This window comes from Gavia stellata, chromosome 6, assembly GCF_030936135.1.
Source record: "Gavia stellata isolate bGavSte3 chromosome 6, bGavSte3.hap2, whole genome shotgun sequence".
In the NCBI taxonomy this organism is placed as follows: domain Eukaryota; kingdom Metazoa; phylum Chordata; class Aves; order Gaviiformes; family Gaviidae; genus Gavia; species Gavia stellata.
The window spans coordinates 56,402,170-56,424,016 of record NC_082599.1 but is presented as its reverse complement, the minus strand read 5'-3'; the positions used below and the strand labels follow the sequence as shown (position 1 = coordinate 56,424,016).

General features: G+C 43.8%; 1 protein-coding gene across 2 annotated transcripts in view; it reads right to left on the bottom strand.

The window, feature by feature from the left end:
• RALA (RAS like proto-oncogene A) overlaps positions 1–14,117 on the bottom strand; it is a 29,688-nt gene extending 15,571 nt beyond the window's left edge. Inside the window, exon 1 of one of the 2 annotated variants that reach the window (XM_059819122.1) lies at positions 14,049–14,117. The gene's annotated coding sequence lies outside the window, so the exon portion shown is untranslated. Of the gene's footprint in view, positions 1–13,080; positions 13,118–14,048 lie in introns of those variants that run through there. The other variant, XM_059819123.1, reaches the window with a different exon arrangement.
• Between the last annotated feature and the right edge of the window lie 7,730 nt (positions 14,118–21,847).

Sequence of the window (21,847 nt, the reverse complement as noted above, 5' to 3'; positions counted from 1 at the left end):
TGAGTTGAATTTGATACATTTGAAGGAACAGGAATAATATTTACATATGTGAGCTACCTACACAATATTAAGAACTGCAGTTAGTATGCTTTGACCAGAATATTTCTAGAAAGGCAAAATATTGTATCATTCACTTACTGAACAATTAAAGAATTAGTAATGGAGACTCATATCCTTCTAAACAAATAACTTGATCTTTTTTTTAATTGAAGAAACTAATACCTGCACTATTCTGTACTTTACACTTAGTATAATCTATCAACTTCAGAAAGATTAGCTATAGCTTTTTATCTCATTCTGAAGTGAAAATTTATAGTAATTATTTGACAGTAACCCCATCTTCTAAAGTGAGTTTGAGTATTATTCAAAGTTTCTTAATTCCCACAAAGTGATTCACAACTCTGTTGCCTTGCATGACCTACAGATTACAAGTTCAGCTTTCTGTGGAAAAAGTGCAGGACCTAGAATTTTAAGAAGTATCAACATATTTCATGTCCCCAGGGACGATCAAGAAATATCATCTTATCTGTTATTAAAAGATCACAATTTCATCCAGTTACTTCATTGCTTATTGAGCCCAGTAGTTTCAGTTTGGTTAACAACACCAAAATTATACTTGCAAATGTATTGTTTGAAAGTGATCAGCACAGACTAGCACACTAGATACAAAATATCTGGAAGACACCTCAGGAATGACTCCGATATTCTTGCAACAAAAATCTTCCTGGAAATGGAGGGAGGCAACTCCAGGCAAGCAGAGCCTAACCCTCCCAACAGCTGCTTCCAATTACGATATTCAAACTACATCAGCTGAAACACCCCATGACCCAGAAACAGATAGAATACATGAGGACATAGGACAGGATACATGATGCCAGCTGTTTGAAGAACTGGAGAGTAAGGAAGTTTTTTAGGTTAGATCAGCATTATTGTAATAAGTGTCATTCCATGTCTTGAGTTTGACTGGTGTTTTTATTACAGTTTAAACCTGCAACATCTGTCCAGCTCTGCACAAAGTAAGATCAGTATTTTATTAAGGTAGAACAAATATTTCAAATATTAAATAATCACTATAAATTCTAAGTAGTAGCCCAAAGAGAGAGGAAACTGAACCCAAATACTCAAACCTATCCCAGAAATGACTCGTCTCATTAGTCAGTGAAACAGGCCACCTGAACCTCAACCTCAGAACAAGTTAGAAAAGCTTTCACAGTAAGTGCTTTCCTTTCTCCTGAAAATAATCCTTTGACATAAACCTGTTTAACTGGGAATTAGGATTCATGGCTTCCCATGACTTTAACAAGCAGTTAAGCCACAATCAAGATTTGTTAAGAACCCTTCACAGAATCACTAAGGTTGGAAAAGACCTGTAAGATCATCAAGACCAACCATCAACCCTTCTTTCCAAAGCTTTCTAGTACACCCCATAAAATGTGCTTGTCTCTCCCACACGTGCAAAACAAATTTACTAAGGTGATGACACATCTACTGAGAAAAGTAAAGGGTAGAAAACTGACTTAAGTTCTACCTCTCAGCAGCAGCAAATCTCCTCAGGCAAAAGACTTACATTTCCCAGCTTCTTGTGACCAGTTCTTCAAACTGTAACCATATCAAGGCACTGAAACTGGAACAGTCAACCAGTGAACTCTTCACCAAGTTACTGAGGCTCCATCCATCCTATAAATTACATCTCCACCCTATAAGTTACATCATGCTGCTACAAAGAACAGTGGTCCCCACATGCCCGCAGCTCTGTGCTCTTAACACATGACTGCAGGAATTGAGATCCCTCCAACAAGAAGTCACTAAACCACTTGCAAACACAACAGTAAACAAGTTCACAGCCTTCCAGCAGTCTCCCTGAGGCTCCACAGGGCCTTAATGCCAGCTTCTGGGCACAGCCATGAACTACGCAGCAGCTTCTAAGGCGAGAATAGATATGTATTCCGTATGTTTTAAGTCATCGTTTCTGCATTTTGTTACCGAAAATCCTCTTTGGCATCCTGCAAGATGACTTCTGGGGAGGCACTTCCATAAAGAAATTTCTCAAAACCCGTATGGAACAGCACAAGAAAACCCTGCCAAACTTAACAGCAGAAATAGTCCGGAACAAAATCAAGGTCTTAAGATTTTAAACCTTGCAATGTACTGAGAAGAAAATGAAGCAGTTACATTATTATCCACATAAAGAGCTGACAAACCACACAACACTTGAGCCCAACCATGTGTGTCTGCAAGGCTGATGTAAACCGAACATGCCACAGTCTGATTGATACTCCCATATCCTTCCTTCCAATCGCACTGGTGTTTGCAACAACTAGGTGACAACGTGGTTCAGAAGTTGCTCTAGACAAAAACTAACCTATACCGGTTTTTGGACAGACTAGCTACCTAGACAAGCTTGCTGGCACAAAAGACAGACCAGAAAAACACATAGCTAAGCATGGGGAAAGCTGAACTGCAGCACCCCCAGCCTATAAACACTGTAGAAAAACACTGTAAGTGTTGTAAGGTTCCTCAACCACAATTTAGCACCTGTTGAAGATTCCTCACTTTTCATAAGTTATGTGACAGTTATTATGGGACATTTGGAAGAATTCTAGATACGTGCAATGGTTTATCTGGACTGATCCAGGGATCAGTGGGAAAGATGCAAACTCAGCATCAGGGTTAACACCAGCAGCAAACTTGTTTTCATAGTTCAATTGACTAAAGTTACACTGTGAAGTAATTTTGGTAATAATACATATTTACATAGAGTCTAGAATACTATTTCTGCTTCCTCAAGTTCACTACGTGGCTGGTGCCCTATCTCAGTCTATTCTAATCATTAAGGGAACTTAGCTTTCTGAGGTTGACAGCATGGAAGTGTTGCTTTAACACAAAGCGTAAGAGTCATGTCTTCTCTTAGATTAAATTTCTAAACATGGAGGTCTGCAATCTAGAATATTAACAGAAGGTATTCATTTTGTATTGATTTAACATTATATACCATGAGGAGAGTATTAACAGTAACGGCAGTCATGCTAGAAGAACAAACAATTACATGTCATTAGCCTGTCAAAGCTATCCACGCTAGAGGCTTGCATGGATTCAGAGGCAAGACAGCCAGACAAGTACTATGGTACTACAGCTGACTTACTAGCATAAGCAGAACTAAGGAGGAATGAAAGGCTGGAATAGAAGAGGGGGACATCTGCAGAAGCAGCTCCCATACCAAATACCCATAATCAAGTCCCCTGACAAAAGTCAAGTTACATTCACAGGAGATGCTATGTTAAGCAGCTACTACTACTGAATTTTATTCAGCATTTGATATACAAGACACTTTTCCTCCCCCTTCATAAAGTGTAAGGGGCAAGGCATAGCCTACAAGGATGAATTTTAGTAACACAGGATCAATAACATGAGTCTTAAGTTAGTGCTATTCAACTAAGGACTGAGAGAAGCACTTCAAGGACACATTTAAGCTACTGCACCTAAAACATACTGGCTACAGCCATTTTCACCCTGAGTTTCAAGTGCAAGAAAGCACATTTAGAAGCTAACTTTTGACTAATAAGTCAGGCGGCACTCACACTTCCACAGAGCTGCTGCTTCCAGCTATTCTGGAAAGCAAAAAACTGGAGTTCCCTTAAAGGCACTACGCCAGAGCTTGCAGCATGAGCCTCAGCAGTTCACTTTTAAAAGCAGTTCCAAGAGTTTTGCATTCAAAAAGTTGCTCACAGCATATTCAGTATCATAAAACCAGCTTTTTTTGTCAACCATACTTCAAAAGAAATCTCAACCGCATCAGTGTCTTTTTTGCCCCTGTACACTTATACTTCAACATTCACTGAAGAAAATTAAGGAAGATTTAAACATAAGCATTTTGACTTGATGAAGTAAATTATTTCAACAAAGCCTGAAGAAAGCTTCCAACAGACACACTTGACAAATATAGCCTTGCCAGAACAAGTCCATAAATCAGGTTTTCCTCTAATACTTTATCTCATTAATTGTTAACAACGCTATACTCTTCCTTCAGTTAGAAGTTCAGAATCTAAAATGTGCATTTTCTAGAAAAAGCAAATATCCATATGGCCATTTTTACAGCCAGAAAGGATGACTTAAGATCCACACTCACTAAACCCAAAACTCCACCCAGATAGTTTCACTGCTCTATAGGCAGGAAAGTTAACTTTTAACAGAGAAATCTAGAAACAAATGGTATCCGCAAAGCAAAAACAAGTTCCCACTAGGCTCATGGCAGGCTGCACTCAACACTTAAGGAATCTATGGGAGGGATGCCATCCACATATTCTGGTTGGTAGAAGCAGCCTTGTTGTGTTGCAGGCATCTTGCTTCACAGTGAGACAAGTTCTGATGTTGATAGCTGAGGGAGTTTATCCTGCTCAAAACAACTTATTTTGCCTCGTTAGCCAGCCATATAGTATTATGGTGAAAACTCACATGAACACCCTTAAATTCTTTCAAGGTATTAGCACAGACAGAATGAATACAGAAGCCTTGTTTGAATAACGCTCCTATGAAATTCTTGACATAGAAAAAGTTTAAGCTTTCAAATAAAGCATTTGAGGCAGGCACTGCCTTCTTCCGTGTGGTCAGTGCGTAGCTGGATGAACTTTCAACAAAAAGCAGGTAGGAATACCAAAATACACTATCCTACACTATCCTTCACATTTTATTAACTGGCTTCTGGCAATGAGGGGTGCAGGGCACAAGTGCTCCAGCAGGTACAAGCACATTTATATCAAAGGCCACAGCACAAATGGTGCAAACACACAGGACTGAACTCAGGTCATTAGCAAGAGACATCAAGAAGCAAGTACCACCAAATTCTCTCTCTCCTCTTCACAAATACAGGCAAGCATATTCTCTCCCCACAGGCAGACTGCATCAATACACCAGCCAAACGGAACCTTTTGCATTTCAAAAAATTCCTTTTATTCCCCTAAGGAATCATCCAGCTGTAGCAAATAAATTTCATTAGTGAAATCTGACTTGGCAAAGTAAGTTACTTCATTCATTTTATGACTTTGCCATCTGTTTTACCACCCATTTACAAATGTGTAAGTACCCTTTTGTAATGTTATTATAAGAGCATTGCTTTTGTAGCCAACTTTTGTTCCGGTAACTTCTCCTCCTGTTTACATTCTATGCAGTGCAAATTGTTCCTCCTAAAATCCTAATAATTTTTCTGTTTTATTCGGGGGAAGAGGATTTCATATGCATGACACACTGAATGAGACTTGTTTGCAAATACACAAAGACTTGTAATTAACCTTTTGAGTAGGTGATTCAAGGACACAAGTGGTTATAGACCTGATGTTGCATGGTAATACAGCATTCGTGCAGTTGAAACACTGTTTAGTCTGATCTCTCCCCTTTTTTAGATGTCGTTTATTCTAAAACTATTAGATCTATGATCTGAAAAATTGGTAGAGTCAATCTAGAAGACCTAAAAGACCCAATCAGGCAATTAATTGTCTTTTAGTTCAATATATGCTTGCTAATCATATGATACATGGTAGAGTTTCACTGCTATTTCACATATTATGGGCATAAAACATGCAGTGGCTAGAAACAGATGGCATTCAGTTCATGAACTTAGTACAAAATTATTAATATTCAGGTCAATTTATCAATTTCCACATTAAGCACCAGTGCAAGGTGGTTTTGATCTTGCTCTGTTTAAAATACTGACCACTTTTCTTACAGTACCACAGAAGACATTTCAAAGTTAAATGTTCTCAAACTGTAAAGTAGTAACTTTTAAAAATTGCTTTTTGTTCCTATTTGAATTCTTATAGCTCCTATCATGCACATGGTAATTCAGAACATTGCAGAACTGTTAAATGACTTACAAGAATGTAAGAGTATAAGTTCTAAGTTTTAACAGAACAAGCTATCTAAAAAAGATTTCTTTATACAGCAGCGTATGTGAAAGTCATGGATCCATTTCCGAACGCAGAAGCAAGCATAATGTTCATTTTAGACTACCGGGGGTAACCAAGTGAAGCAGCTATCAAAAACTTCTGATAAACAACCTAAAAGTTAGTTTCATAATCACACTGCAAGGGCAAGGAGGCACCGTTAAGGATGGTATACTATTGCACATCACTAGGTGGGTCTCAAGTGCGTCTCTCTTCTATGGCCAGACACACAACGCAAAAGCTAAAGGCATTCCAGAGGTGGTCACAGACCAAATCCTAAGTATTTTAAAAGTCAATCTCCCCTGGGAAGAACTACTATATAAGTCTGTCTATGGTGACATCTGGCATCTTTATCAACATTTAATTCGACACGTGTTGCAACACTAAACACTACCAAGTGTGAGCTGTGTTCCTTTCTGTACAGATGAACTTTTAAAATCCAGTGACAAATATGTGACCCAATACCTCTTCAGTGTTGCACAGTGTAATATAGGATTTCCTCTGGCCTACAAAACCTTTACTACTGCTGACTTACGAAAACATTTTATTTCCAGCTGGTCACTTGCATGCTTTCAATTCAGCTGCAGTACTTCTAATAGCCTCAGTCCTCCACAGAGTCAGAAGATAATTTTACAGCTTTTTTCCTTGAGGGGTTTATTTCTTTTACCTTAATACACACACAGACTGAGTCCTGCAGAAAGTCTGGAAAAGTTAGTGTTGTTAAAACCCATTCCTGCTGTTCACAAATAATGGTCAACAAGAAAGATCTTAGTCTGCTGAGAAACAGAAATAATGCTCCTGAAAATCTCACCTTCACACTACTGACAATCCAAGAATAATTACACCCTCCTGACTGGGTTAGTTATGACCATTTCAGTATTTTATCATATTGTATTTCACTGTTCATATTTTTAAAAAGATATCCTACTATTTGGCTACAAGATTGTTTCTGCTTCAGTTTCTCCTCCCAGAATTAATTTTTTCCCCCCATATCTCTAAAAAAGTCTTACCTCCCAAAATTGTAGTAAAACCTATTAGAAAGATTACAACATAAAACTTGCTCAAGCAATGGGCAGTTTTCTTCAAATTTTCCAAACTACAGTTAAGATCACCAGAACTAACTTGCTTTTGCAACGCTCTTCAAAATACTCCAGCCTGAAGAAAGTCACTTAAACTATGCATGTTACACACATGGTCTCAGTTCTAACTCATACATTCTGCAGAGAACGCTTTTGTTAGATTATTTCATTCCTCTACCCATTTTGACTGCAAGAGCTATAAAGTTCAACCTTTGCAAGACAGAAAATACAACATATATCGGTTAACCTTCATGGACTTTTAAAACATCTGCTCTTCTACTAGAAAAGTTCAACATGTGCCAAACCAAGTTACTGAAAAAGATCAACTTTCCCAATAAGATCCAATAAAAAACTTTAAAGAGACAGGACAGTAAAGAAGTTTCTCAAAATAAAAATCAGGACCTTCTAAGGTTTTTGAACGATTCCAAACCCACACATTTCATATCTCTCTCTTTGGTTCCTGGGCAAAGAGGACTTAAGAAATTTACCATTCTGGTGAGCAGCTGCACTATAAAGCCTTTCTTTTAAGTGTAATTGTAACTGTAAGCCCATCACTAAAACTAATAAGTACATGTCCGAAGTTAGTGACTGACAGGGAGCCAGTTGCATGGGAGTACACATGCAGGCTTTCCTAAAATATTTTGTGGATCAGCTACTGGTCTCTTGAAGAACACCATCAATCTACAAATTATAACCTCCCTAGCTCTGAACACAGGAAATACCAGCTGGCAATGCCTGCAATGGGATTCCTTAAGAAAGCAGAGAGGCATTAAAGATGTGCAATATTTATTGGTTAGAAGTGAGTATTTTCCCCTCACAGCAGCAGTAGAAGGGTAAAAAGTTGAGATCATGACTTAAGATCCAAGTTATTATCAAAACAAGATGTAAGAAAGAGGACTGAGACATAGCTTGGATTAAGATTTAGAATTTAACTCCTCTAAGTCCAAAAGGCAGCAACAGCTCCTGCTCAGCTGTTGTTACACAGCCACACCTGAGACAAGTTCTGCCCAGAAAGAACATTGCACCTGGACAAACCACTGGTTAGCATCACCCTTTTTAATATTTCTGAAACAAATGCACCTGTATTTTTAATTAATTGTTCTAAAACCAGTCCTTTATGTTACACTATACACTAAAACAAAATGACTACTGACGCAAACAAAATTAACAATTCAGACCAGCAGCTTTCTTATTGTTCTTTACCACAGCCTTTTAATTTTTCATTATTGTTCTTATCAGAGTCTCCATTAAACAAGGAAAAAGAATCACATATGACTATTTTATGCATCTCAAGTTACAGCGGGTATCTTCCTACTGGGGTACTCCAACATGTTGCAGACCACACTGAATTTCATGATGAAAGTTACATGTAGCCATAGTTTCTTCCTTGCAACACTAACCATTTAATAACACTTCAGAGGGTGAACTTGCTTAACAGAAAGCAGTTTCTGGTATTTAGCCTAATGCATCTGCTCTTTAAATTCTGAATGACAATACTGGACTGCACAGAGAAGGAGTCCAGAGTGCAGTGCTTTCTTTCTAGGTTAAGCTTTCCTGTTTTATTATAAACCTTACTTCCAGTGCATATGAATGGACTGGAATCTCAAAGCCATCGTGCCTGATCAGCAGACAAAAAAAATACACAACCTGGAGCATGAAGGAAAAATGCTTTAACAAATTGTATGCACGCAGACCAGTGCTGCGTCACTGACTTCGCAGTGTGAACTATAGCAATGTAAAACAAATTCATATTCATTTTCAAATCAGGGACAACTTCAAAAATGTAAAAATATAGCAAGTCAGAGAATTCAAGTTGCAATAAGGTGTACGGAGCTATCAGTCATGACCGTACTGGACCAGTCACTGAAGCATTGCAATGAACTCTTCATTTGGATATTGTTAATACGGATTTTGACCTTACAGAAACCAGTTGTTAACAGTGTGTATTTAAAGTGTTATTTCTTAAAACACAAGACTTCTGAGGGTTGGAATGAAGCTTTATTTGCATGGTACACTACAAAGGTGGAATTAATTTAGGTGGTTAAGTGTGTAAAAACTTTACAATTTAGTGGTGTCATACCAAAATATCTCTTTCACACAATAACCACTTTAATTCAGCATCTGATTTTGCTTACTTTAATCTCCATGGGTAACAGTGACAGATTAAGGATGAGCTTCTACCAGCCTTGCTGTGAGTAGGGCCTTCAGGTTCATCTACTCAAACATCTTCTATGGCATGACCTCACCAGTCAAGGGGGGTTTTGTGACTGACCCAGCATGCCCACAGAAGCCTGTCACATTAATGTTGTTTTCCTGGCTGTATAGTTTATTTTATTTTGAAGTCTGAAATAAATCCCACTGGGGAAAGTGCTGCTGGAATTAACTACTTCCATACTAAAAGCCCTTTCAGGAAACAGCACAGCTATACCAACAGGACTACACTGGTACAGCCTTGAAATGACAGACTAGCTTTACTCTGCGCTGTCTGATGGGCTTGAATGGGAGTACCAGCAAAGAGAAGGACTATACCACACATAGCTGGCTTTTAGCCTTCTTCACACAAGTTTCATGTCTGGAAGACTTCCACGTTTACTGGACTGTTTAACATCGACAGAAACATTTCTGCCTGCCTATATGTGGGCATTACACATAAGCATTCTCAGACTGCTGGGGACAAGGATTGGAGTTAAAGATCAAGTCTAACAGTGGCACGGAAGAGTATTAAGTTAGCATTTCAGAGAGTAAAATGAAACAGGTACCAAGGTGTGAATGCATGGCTGATCCCTGCTACCTACCTACGAAGCACAGGTGCCAAGCTCCTTTGCAAAATCACATTTTCCATAATTTGCAGAAATACTTGTTTGGTCTTACAGTGCATTTACATGCCATTTTTTAACGAAATCTTGTGGGCCACTGCACCAGACATTCCCACACTCTTGCATCATATGATGTAGTAAACTTAGCGTTACAGAGAAAAATACAATACATTCAATGAACTGTACTGGTAGGAATTCAATGTATATTGTAATTGCATGAACTAAGGAGCCAATATCACAAAATGAGCATCATCAATTCCACTAAAGTAACAACTGCGGAGTTACTCCGCAACCAACTCTATCTCTCTTGTTTGTGCTACCTTCTTTGCATTCTTGGCTGCTCTCCATATTAGCATTATAAACTGGTTACAGCGTAGCTTATTTTGAATTCTCTATAGTAACTGCCTTTTGCATTACATCTCCTTTCTTTATGTTGTCTAACCTCTCCTACACACCTCTTTCCCCATTTTTTCCCCCTCTATGCACAGCCTGGACACTTCAGAGTTACCAATCTATTGCCCCAAGGGTGCTGGGAATTTTGATAGACACAAAACTTATCCTAAACAAAACACTATAGTAAAGACTAAGCCACCCTCTAGGCAAAGGCAATTCATTTTCTCATCGGATCATTCTAAGGCAGCATTACTTAGGCTATACTACATCTCTTTCCAACTTGCCCCCACCCCTAAATCCAGTACTGTTTTTTTCTGTAGGAATTTCAGAATTCTTTTGCTGCTGTGTAGAGCTCCAAAGACTCAGCGTATAAGCCATACCTAATGGTCGTGGGTTGCACATCTACCAAAGAGATTCGACAAGCAGCTGTGCCCACTGACAAATCCTTGGTTGGTAGGTGCTCACTCTGACTCACAATAGTTAAGAAAACACGATGAGAAGCAAAACAGGATTTAGGAACTCCCTGATCTGTCTGCAAGGCACATTTGCTATAGTTAAAGTGACTCTAAGTTCTTTACATCCACAAGGACTATAAATTTCAGATTCTGCAGACAGTAAGACTTACCAATAACATTTTAGAACTACCCTGAGAGCTGATTTTAAGTACTGCAACAAACTAATAACATATAACCATTTCTTCCCTACTTAGTAATTTATAAGATGTAAAACATCTTGCAGAACATTCAGTGGATGTACAGTAATTATACCAACTGTTCTATTTTCTTGGTTCCTCACATCAATTCTTCATAAGGTAGGAAGGAGAGTTAAAACAGTTGTCCATAATTGCCTGTGTGATGTGGGTAGGCTATAATGTGTTCACAAGAATGCTGTCACTAGCCTAGCAAACTACCTTGTTCACTTAAAATAGATTTCAATTTAGATGCAAAGTAATTTCAATAGCTTGGAGCCATTAGAAGTTTACTGGAAGCTGGCTGTAAGCACTCTCAAGGGGGTGGGGAGTTCCCTGTCCAGAACACATGTGATCAGTGACTTATTCCCAGGACCACTATATCCTATAGCATTTGCTAGGGAGGCAAACCAAACAAATCTAATCACAAAGTTAAGATTTTTCTCCTATAATTATTTTTCTCCAATTGTCAATCTCCAGGGAAAATAATGCTGTTGTCAGTTAGCAAAACGCAGTTGCCTAAACAGCTTTTTAAGTAACAAGACACTGTACCTACATTATTCTTTGATACTGGAGGCTGCCATACATCAGTTTAAGGCAACAACATCCTTTGCCTCAGCCATTATCTTCTTCCAAGTCAGATGCACTTGAAATTTAACAGTAGTAAAAGCTTCTCTTAGACAGAACACCCCCTTTTCAGGGTAATCCCTCAGAAAAAGTATATGCAGGGATGTCAGTGCATGACTTAACTGAGGTTAAGAACACAACTGTTCTTAAGGAAATCAGTCTGAATACAGAAGATGCATGGACCACTGCAAGATTTAACAGTCTTGTGTTCCTCCTTGGTTGCTTTTGGCCAGCACTGTCTTATCGTTACAGCCACATCTCTCCCTGACCTCATCCCCCACTCCTCCCCCCAATAGCCTATTTTTTTCCTGTGTATTATTTATGTAAAGAGTACATGCCCACAGGTGACACAGATTACAACAAATGCACAGCTAGGAGACATTCTAGCTTTCTCTTTCACAGCTAAAGATCCTCTCCTTAAGGTCTAAAAAAAAAAAAAAAGACAACACTATTGAGTTGCATGCACTTTGGAATACCTCACCTTAAAATAGTTTATTTTTTTCCACTTCCTCAAATTCAGAAGAACATGACAAAGTGGAGACTGAGTCAAGGAATTTGCAACAGTAAAAGGAGTACATTCACTATTTAGTATCACAGCTTATTTAACCCCACAGTTGACCTCTCATGCCCTGGACTGAAGGCTTTATTTGATCTTTTTGTGCAACAGTATACCACATTCTCCCATTTTTACAGAAAAGAAAAAAAGGGTAAACATCACTAGCACTGGCAATCCCTCTAACTTCTACCATTTGGAGGCTTCCACAAAAAGTGTTTGACAAGCTGTGTCACGAGCATAGACTGAAGGGTTTCAATCTACATCAGAGATTTACATATCATGCAGTTGTTCTTCATTCTATTAAGAATGCTCACAATTTCCCAGGATTTAAATGTTGAGGTACATGCTGTTAGACGAATAAGCCAGCTGAAAAAAAAGAGGATTTTTAATTGAGAATCCAGTTATAATCACTATTATCCTGATAACTAATAGAGCGCCAATACCTTCTCCCAGTCCATGCAGCCCCTCTCCCAGTCCATGCAGCCCCTCTCCCAGTCCATGCAGCCCCTCTCCCAGTCCATGCAGCCCCTCTCCCAGTCGCTCCTCTCTTTTCGTTTTAACTTTCATTGGAAAAGACAAAGAACGAATGATAGCTTTTTGTGCAGACCTCCCCATAACCTATCTCCAGACACTGAAATGCCAGCAGAGGTTATGTATCGCTTCCACTCGCGGAAGCGTAATGGTTCGCACTGCAGAATGCAAAGTCTCTTCCCAATGAGAATCGGAAATGCAAGCTTGAAACAAAACATTAAGGTAATTCTGAGTCTGAAAATAAACGTTTTGGCAGTCTTTCTGCCAGGACAGTTCAGTGACGCTATAAAGCGGGCACACAGATCATACATAAAAATCTCTCTCCAGGTGTCTCTTGGGATACATATGGCCCACTTAACATCTTCATTTTTAAAGAGACTCAATTAAGGGGAAGGAGCCGAAGCTATTAGCTTCCATTTAAAAGAAGCCCAAAAGCAAACACCAAGTTATTTACCTAACCAAATAGGTGAGCACCGAAAGGCTCCTTTATTTAGGGAACTTAACAGGCATACTTCGTACTTCTTCCTTTTGTTGCAGGCAAGCACAAGCTATAGTTAGCATCAACGCCTTTCAACGTGTACTGCCACAGAGAAGAGGAGCACACGAAAGCGAGGAGCAATCCAACGTTACAGAAACGCTGCTCTTACTCATCCTCGAACTGCAACACGCAGAGAGGCTCCGGCACCGGCCGCTGACACGCTGCCACGGCGGGAGCCGCCGCCGCTCCGTCCAGCCCGGCCCGGGGCGCTGAGAGCCCCGGCTCCTTCCCCCGCCGGCTCCTTCCCCCGCCGGCCCCGAGGCGCGGCCCCTTTGTTCGGGGTGAAGGCGCTGCCGCGCCGCGCTCCGCCCTCCGCAGGTGCGGGCGTTGGCCGCGGTCACCCCCGCGCCCTGAGGACGCGGCCGCGGCGGAGACGCCGCACCTGCCTCACGCCGCCGCTCCCGCGGCAACAGGAGGCGGCCGGACCCCGCCGCCCGCTCCTCCCGGGGGCGCCGCCGCCCCCTCCCCGCTCCCCTCAGCGCCCGGGCGGGCAGCGGCAGGCCCGGGGCGGGAGGCCCCCAGGCTGGACGCCCGTAACCTTCAGGGAGCGGCCGGGCCGCCGCGGGAGGCTGCGGGCCCCGCCCGCGGGCGCGCCCGCCTCTCCCCACAGCCCGGGGTGGGGCCGGCAGGCACGAACCGCCGGCCAGGGGCGGCGGGGCGGCAGCCGCGCCCCAACGCCGACCCCCGGGCGGGGGAGAGCGGCGGGCGCGGCGCCGCCCCGGGGGCGCCGGGCCACGGGGAGCCCCCGCCCGCTCCCTCCCGCACCACAGCGCCCGGCGGGGAGGGGTCCCTGCGCTCTCCCTCTGCCCCCTCCCGGTGGCGAGGCGCCAGGCGGCTCCCCCGGCGCGGCGCGGCCCGTCCCGCCGGCGCTGCCCCCGACTCACCTGCGGCGGCGGGGCGAGCTCCGCTGCCCGCTGGAGGAGCGAGCGGTGAGAACGAGGAGGGCGAGAGGAGCCCTGCTATCGCCTGGCGCCGCCCCCGCGCGCAGAGCCGGCGGCGCGCGCGGCCCCCGGCGGAGGGCGGGGCCGGACCGGGCGGGGCGGGGCGGGGCGGGGCGGGCTGCGCCGCGCCAGCGGCCGCCGCAGAGGCAGGGGCGCCACCGGGCGCGGCCCCGCCCCCTTCGGCGCGCGGGGGAGGGAGTCAGGCGCCGGGAGGCGCACGCGCAGTGCTTGCGTGGCCGCACGGGCCAGGCCGCCGGTGCGCGCGGGCGGAGCCCGCTTCCGGAAGGAGGCGGGGCAGTCGGGAGGCAGCTACTTCCGGCAGAGCGCGCGCCGGGCGCCGGCTCGGGGCCCCGCCCAGGAGGGGCGGCGGGGCGGGGCCTCGGCCCGGCGCGGGGCGGGGCGGTTGAGGGCGCCGTTGGGCCCTGGCGGCGGTGGGTGAGGGCCCGGGGCGGGGGAGCTGCCTCCGGGCGTCGCTCGGGGCCTGTTCCCGGCAGCAGCTGCTCTCCCCAGCGGGGGCCGGGCCCCATGCCTAGGTCAGCCCGGTTTGGGGGCCGTGTCCCGCTCCTCCCAGCGGCACGTTAACTCGGGAGCCTAATGGTGGGAGAGTGCCTGTTTCTCCGCCGCCGTTTCAGCCGAATCTTTTAAGCGAGACAGTGAGACAAACATCGTAGCTTCATGTCCGCTCCTCCTTCCCCCCAGCTAATCCCCGATCTGGCGGATAGATCAGGCATGTTCTGCCGTGGTAAGGAGATAAGTTCCTGACATCTGTCGCTAGATTTATAAACGCAATTATTATTAGTGGTGAAAGCAGAACGTGAGCTTTCCTCAAGGGACAAGTACAAGCTGAGGAAACATTTAATATACTGAGTTTAGGAAGAATTATCACGGGCAGAAGGGAACATCAAGCACCAAGATTGTTAGGGGGATGTTTTTAAGTCCTGGCCCACTCCGTGCATGGTTTTATAGATGCCAAACAAAACGGGGAGATATGAGAGGAGAGTTTCCACATTAATAACAATATTTCAAATAATAATAACGATGCCTTAATACCTGTATCTTTCACTGTTAAATCGTTTACTTCAGTGGGAGCTTTGTGTAAACACAGCATGATTTAAACTCATAACTTCAGTCATGTGATGTAACCTAAGCATAATATAGAAACTGACTGCTCGGCATGTGTTTTTGTTTTATCAGGCTGTAGCCATTCAGGGACATCACAAATTCTTTTGACCCCTCCCCTCCTCTTCACAATCATTTGGCCGAATGTAGTTTCTAAGTTTGGAATTTCCAGTTTTTATCACCTCGGGTGGAAATCTTCGACTTCAGCGTTCGCATCATGCAGCCATTGTGCTCTATTTGCGAAGCAGCTGCACTTTAAAATCTTCTCTGTTGTTCCCCGTGCTCAGTTTTCTGCAGTTTCTGACATCTTGGACATTTAGGCAGTGTTTAGTCCATCTCCCTCTAAGGTTTAGTTTCATTGGTCTCACATTTTGGCTTGAGCTAATTTTTGCGTATTCTGCAGAACTGGAGAAACTGACAGCGACAAAGGAGCAATCCAGATGTAGTTCGTTCTGATTAAAATACGAAATACCTTCATTTACACAAACAAATGTTGGATTCTCTTAAACGGAGCGGGGGGAAGGGGGTGGGGAAGGAAAGCTGGTAATACTAAATCAACAGAACAGCCAAAATAAGACACAAAACACTTTGGATATTTCACGACAGGAAAAATTTGCGTGCTAGCTATGATTAGTCTTTTCATGAGACCATGAAAATGTTGGAAGAGTCTTAGCGTGGCCCTGTACACGTATTGATTCACAGGTCTTCAAGAAATCCTGGCCCAACTTCTGCAGCCCTTTGAGTATCTATATTCTGTATTGCTTCATATTCCAGAACCTTTCCGCTGGAAGTGGCTGAGTCATAGTTAAGGTATCTTAAATACAGAAAGCCAAAATATAGAAAGCCAAGGCCTCCTTGGAATTAAACCTGGCAAGGGATGTCAAGGTCAACAGGAAGCATTTCTTCAAGTACGTCAGAGGCAAAAGGAAAACTAAAGAAAATGTGGGCTCGCTGTTGAATGAGACAGATGCCGTGGTGACAGACGATGCAGAGAAGGCGGAGTTACTGAATGCCGCCTTTGCTTCAGTCTTTACTGCTCCGGACAGCCCTCGGGAGTCCCAGACTTTGGGGGTAACAGAGAAAGTCTGGAAGAAGGAAGACTTTCCCTTGGTTGAGGAGGATCAGGTTAGAGACCAGTTAAGTAAACTGGACATCCACAAGTCCATGGGTCCTGATGGGATGCACCCGCGAGTACTGAGGGAGCTGGCAGAAGTCATTGCTGGGCCACTCTCCATCATCTTTGAAAGGTCCTGGAGAACAGGCGAGGTGCCTGAGGACTGGAGGAAAGCCAATGTCACTCCAGTCTTCAAAAAGGGCAAGAAGGAAGACCCAGGAAACTACAGGCCAGTCAGCCTCACCTCCATCCCTGGAAAGTTGATGGAACAGCTCATTCTGGGTGTCATTTCAAAGCATCTGGAGGAAAAGAAGGTTATCAGAAGCAGTCAACATAGATTCACCAAGGGGAATTCATGTCTGACCAATCTGATAGCCTTCTACGATGGCATGACTGGATGGATAGATGAAAGGAGGGCAGTAGATATTGTCTACCTTGACTTCAGCAAGGCTTTCAACACCGTCTCTCACATCATCCTCATAGGCAAGCTTAGGAAGTGTGGGTTAGATGAACGGACAGTGGGGTGGATTGAAAACTGGCTGATAGACAGAGCTCAGAGGGTTGTGATCAGTGGCACAGAGTCTAGTTGGAGGTCTGTAACAAGTGGTGTTCCCCAGGGGTCAGTCCCGGGTCCAGTCCTGTTCAATATCTTCATCAATGACCTGGATGAAGGGATAGAGCATGCCCTCAGCAAGTTTGATGATGACACAAAACTGGGAGGAGCGGCAGGCTGCGCTGCCATTCAACGTGACCTGGACAGGCTGGAGAGTTGGGCAGAGAGGAACCTTATGAAATTCAACAAAGACAGATGTAGGGTACTGCACCTGGGGCGGAATAACCCCGTGCATCAGTACAGGTTAGGGGCTGACCTGCTGGAGAGCAGCAATGTGGAAGGGGACCTGGGAGTCCTGGGGGACAACAGGATGACCATGAGCCAGCAATTGCCCTTGGGGCCAAGAAGGCCAATGGCATCCTGGGGTGCATCAAGAAGAGTGTGGCTAGTAGGTCAAGGGAGGTTATCCTCCCCCTCTACTCTGCCCTGGTGAGGCTGCATCTGGAGTACTGTGTCCAGTTCTGGGCTCCCCACTTCAAGAAGGACAGGGAGCTGCTGGGGAGGGTACAGCAAAGGGCTACAAAGATGATTAGGGGACAGGAACATCTTTCTTATGAGGAAAGGCTGAGGGACTTGGGTCTTTTTAGTCTGGAGAAGAGAAGACTGAGGGGGGATCTTATTAACGCTTATAAATACTTAAGGGGTGGGTGCCAGGAGGATGGGGCCAGTCTTTTTTCAGTGGTGCCCAGTGACAGGACGAGAGGTAACGGGCACAAACTTGGTCATAGGAAGTTGCATCTAAACATGAGGAGGAACTACTTTACTTTGAGGGTGGCAGAGCACTGGAACAAGCTGCCCAGAGAGGTTGTGGAGTCTTCTTCTCTGGAGATATTCAAAACTCGCCTGGACGCATTCCTGTGCAATCTGCTGTAGGTGAACCTGCTGTGGCGGGGGGGTTGGACTAGATGATCTCCAGAGGTCCCTTCCAACTCCTATCATTCTGTGATGATTCTGTGATTCGGTGATTCTGTATCATTAATATTGTGGTCTGCAGCCATTCAATACTTCCTAGGGCACAGAGAAGCCAAGAATAGGACGTTAATTTTGCCTCCACTGATTATTCTCTCTCTTCAACGCTTGCATTCAATCACGCCCTGAGATCACACAGTTTTAAAGATCTTTAGTTGCAGAAAAAGTGTCACTGGTGGTTGACAAAATGCACATGCAGTCATTCCCATTCTCCCTTTCTTGTTCCCTTCATCTTTTATTGACCAGTAATCGCACCTCTTCCCTTCACATCGGGTGGAAGGGAAGGGAAGCTCTGTTGCTGAAGTTAAGCGAGTCTTTGTATTGATTTTAATAGCAGTTTGGATCATGCCTAATAAGAATCAAAGACATTCTTTTTGTCATTAGTGTTACAATTCAGATCAGGAGCGCACCTCTGAAAGTAAGCTCTCAATTGTCCTGACTTTGCTTTGATTTGCATTGTAGAGTGATCTTGGAATAGGCAAACTGGATTTGGGTAGGATGGGACACAGAGATGTGCTGCAGGAGCGATCCTCAGGCACTTCCACTGCTAATGGGCATTCTGTCTGTGGGACCAGACCAGAGCTAGTCCAGAATAACCTCACCCCCTGCAATACGCACACTGTGGTTGCTGGGTTCTTGATACAAACGTTTCACTCTATTGAAATGCCCCTTTGGCACCATGCTGCTTGTTAATGGACATGGCCTTTGTCCTTTTGATCTCCCTTTAGAGCTATCTTGTTTAAAAAACAACAAATGTAATTTTATTTTGAATTTTTGTCCCGTGGCCCAAGCTGCATATCATAATGCAATAAAAAACAGTTTATAGTATACCCCTCGTCTTCTGTTTGTGAAATGTCCCCTGGCACCTTGCCTAAACCAAGTGGAAAAAATAAGCTCTTTAACCCAAAACTAACAGAAATATTTCCATGAAAATGCATTACATTAATAATTCCTATTCAATTGCTAGCAAGTGACCATAGTGAGAGCGTCTCTGTAGCACCCGTTACATTTTAGGGCATGAGTCTTGCTCCTCAGCGTAAGAGCAACAGGTCAGAGGAGAGTAGGTATTGCAACTCTTGCACGCCATTGACTGCATAGGAACTTAAGGTTGGGCGGCCCAACGTAGCAGCAAGTTTGAATTGCTCGCTGCTTTCTGGTGTTCAAATGCTACAGCAGGCACCTAAGACCATATAGACAGTCTAGCAGGATTTGCAATGTGGCCCTAAGGATGTATGTAGTGATTGTCCTTTGTTACATATTAGCGTATGTGCCGGTACAGCTCTGCACGTAAAATACTTGCAGAGAAAAATTACAAAGCGTAATTATGCAGAGATGTACTTAATTGTGTGCTCGTAGTATTTGCATTACGTACCATAACACAACTAAGAAATCAACTGATACTGACAAGAATTTCATTTATTTTAAAAAGCTAAAGATAGGGTGGACATGTCAGACAAAACATGTCCGAATCTTTGGGAAAAACATCGATGTGCAACTTCCTTTCCCAGGGAACAAAAAATACCGGTTCCCTTTACTTTAGCACACAACACATATCTAAAGTATGCATAATTTAACACTGTCATTTTATCTTCGATTTCTGTTGACATGAATGAACAAACCACGTTCTTTGGAAAACCACCTTATCACGCATAAAACATCTATTCTTCCTTCAAGATCTCAATAAATCTTCCAGGGTGAGAGAGAGACTTCATTTTTCTAAGGGACGAAATGGAAAGGGAACAAAACCACTTACTAGATTTTGAAGGCGCCCTCCTATTTCAGCCCCGAATCGATCAGCCTGGCATCTGCTGGGTCTGTGGGTGTGTGGGCCTTTGTGTTGTGAAGTATTGCTGGACTAAAATCAATACAGGGAGGCAGGATTTCCTGGTGTTACGGGTAATTTCTTCTCTTTTATGCTGGTGGCACAAATGTGTTAGAATTTATTAGACAACGTTTTATTACTAATGCATAAGGACATATGAAATGTATTTGTGATTTAATGGAGTTTCTAAGTAGCAGGACCGAAGGAAAGAAACCACCCAGCTCAAATCCACCATGTATTCTGGGGAGAATCGCCCCCCAACAAAAGGAAAGAGCTAGAAGCTTTCACCTGCCTCCAGTCTGTACCAGCTGTGAGAAATCATAAGTAACAATGAGTGAAGAATATGGTAAACTATTGCTTGGCTAATTATCAACATACTCATACTTCCCACGTTTGTAACTCTGTGTGCTTTTGTGTGCGGTTGTGTAAGAGATAGTCAGGTTTTAGGGACATACTACGCTTGAGATATATAACCGGTGTGCCCAAGCGCAGACTTGGTATGTAGCTCCCACTGTACGCAACAGAGAGCGATGACTGCCCTGAGGGGGTGGTGCATGTGCTGGGGGCTTGAATCTCCCTCTGAGTGTGCCTGTTTCTCTCCAAAAACTAGCAGGAGAATCTGATGTGACAAAGCTTATTTGGTTGCCTGCTGTTAGGCAGTACAGCTCCAGGTCTTTGGGGACAGCCTACTGGATTTGGATTCAGGGAATCTTAATTCTACTCTGTGCTGGTTTTGGCTGGGGTAGAGTTAGTTTTCTTCACAGTAGCTGTTATGGGACTGTTTTGGATTTCTGCTGAAAACAGTGTTGATAACACAGGGATGTTTTAGTTACTGCTGAGCAGTGCTTACACAGCGTCAAGGCCTTCTCTGCTTCTCACACCGCCCCACCAGCGAGTAGACTGGGGGTGCACAAGAAGTTGGGAGGGGACACAGCCGGGACAGCTGACCCCAACTGCCCAAAGGGATATTCCAGACCATATGACGTCATGCTCAGCAATAAAAGGTGGAGGAAGAAGAAGGAAGGGGGGGACGTTTGGAGTTATGGCATTTGTCTTCCCAAGTAACCACTACGCATGGTGGAGCCCTGCTTTCCCGGAGATGGCTGAACACCTGCCTGCCCATGGGAAGTAGTGCATGAATTCCTTGTTTTGCTTTGTTTTGCGTGGCTTTTGCTTTGCCTATTAAACGGTCTTTATCTGAACCCGCGAATTTTCTCACTTTTACCCTTCCAATTCTCTCCCCCATCCCACTGGGGGCAGGGGGGGGCAGTGGGCAAGCGGCTGCGTGGTGCTTAGTTGCCAGCTGGGGTCTCACAGGGTCACTAATCTGCTCTGATCTTGGCCAGCCCACTATCCATCCATTTCCCATCCCAACTTTCATCTGCCTTTTGTATTTAGAGGTTAAGCTCTACAAGGTAGGAATAGTCTTTCTTTCTCTGTGCTTTTGCAGCACATACAACCCAGAGAATATTTTTGTCATGTGCACAGAAAAAAAATCAGCTATTCTCAAAATGAAGCAAACCAGTCCGGATTCTGAACACTACAAATCAACACACACACGCACAAAGGTCGTGTGGGCAGTTGCTCCTACTACTCTTGCTCAATGGAAGGACATCTTTATCTGTCAACTGACAGAGGAGCTTTCCATCATCTGTGACTGCCTCCAAACCTGTCACACATGTCCCCCTACACTTGCAAACAGATACATACTCCTTGAAAACAAGATAGTTGGATTACTGTAACAAACTGTTGGGTAATGAGATACTTGCGTTTGCTTAGCTCTATTAGCTGTCCAAATTACATTATTCTCAGTACTCCCTCTGAGCTAGTCATGGTGCTTAGCACTCATAGCTTTCTTACCATTTTGAAAAGATAATGCGCCCCTGAACGCTTTGTGCTTATAGAAAAAGGGCAGTGAAGGGACTTGAATAACAATGAATCGGAGAGTAATGATAAGTTTGCAGTCATTCATCTTGTCATTCAACAGAGCTAGGAGAAATTACATCACCTAGTAGGTGACTAGGAATCTGGAAATCTGAGATTTGAGGGTTACAGCACTGTTGGTTTATGAGATATCAGAATAGACACAAATATTATTAGGAACA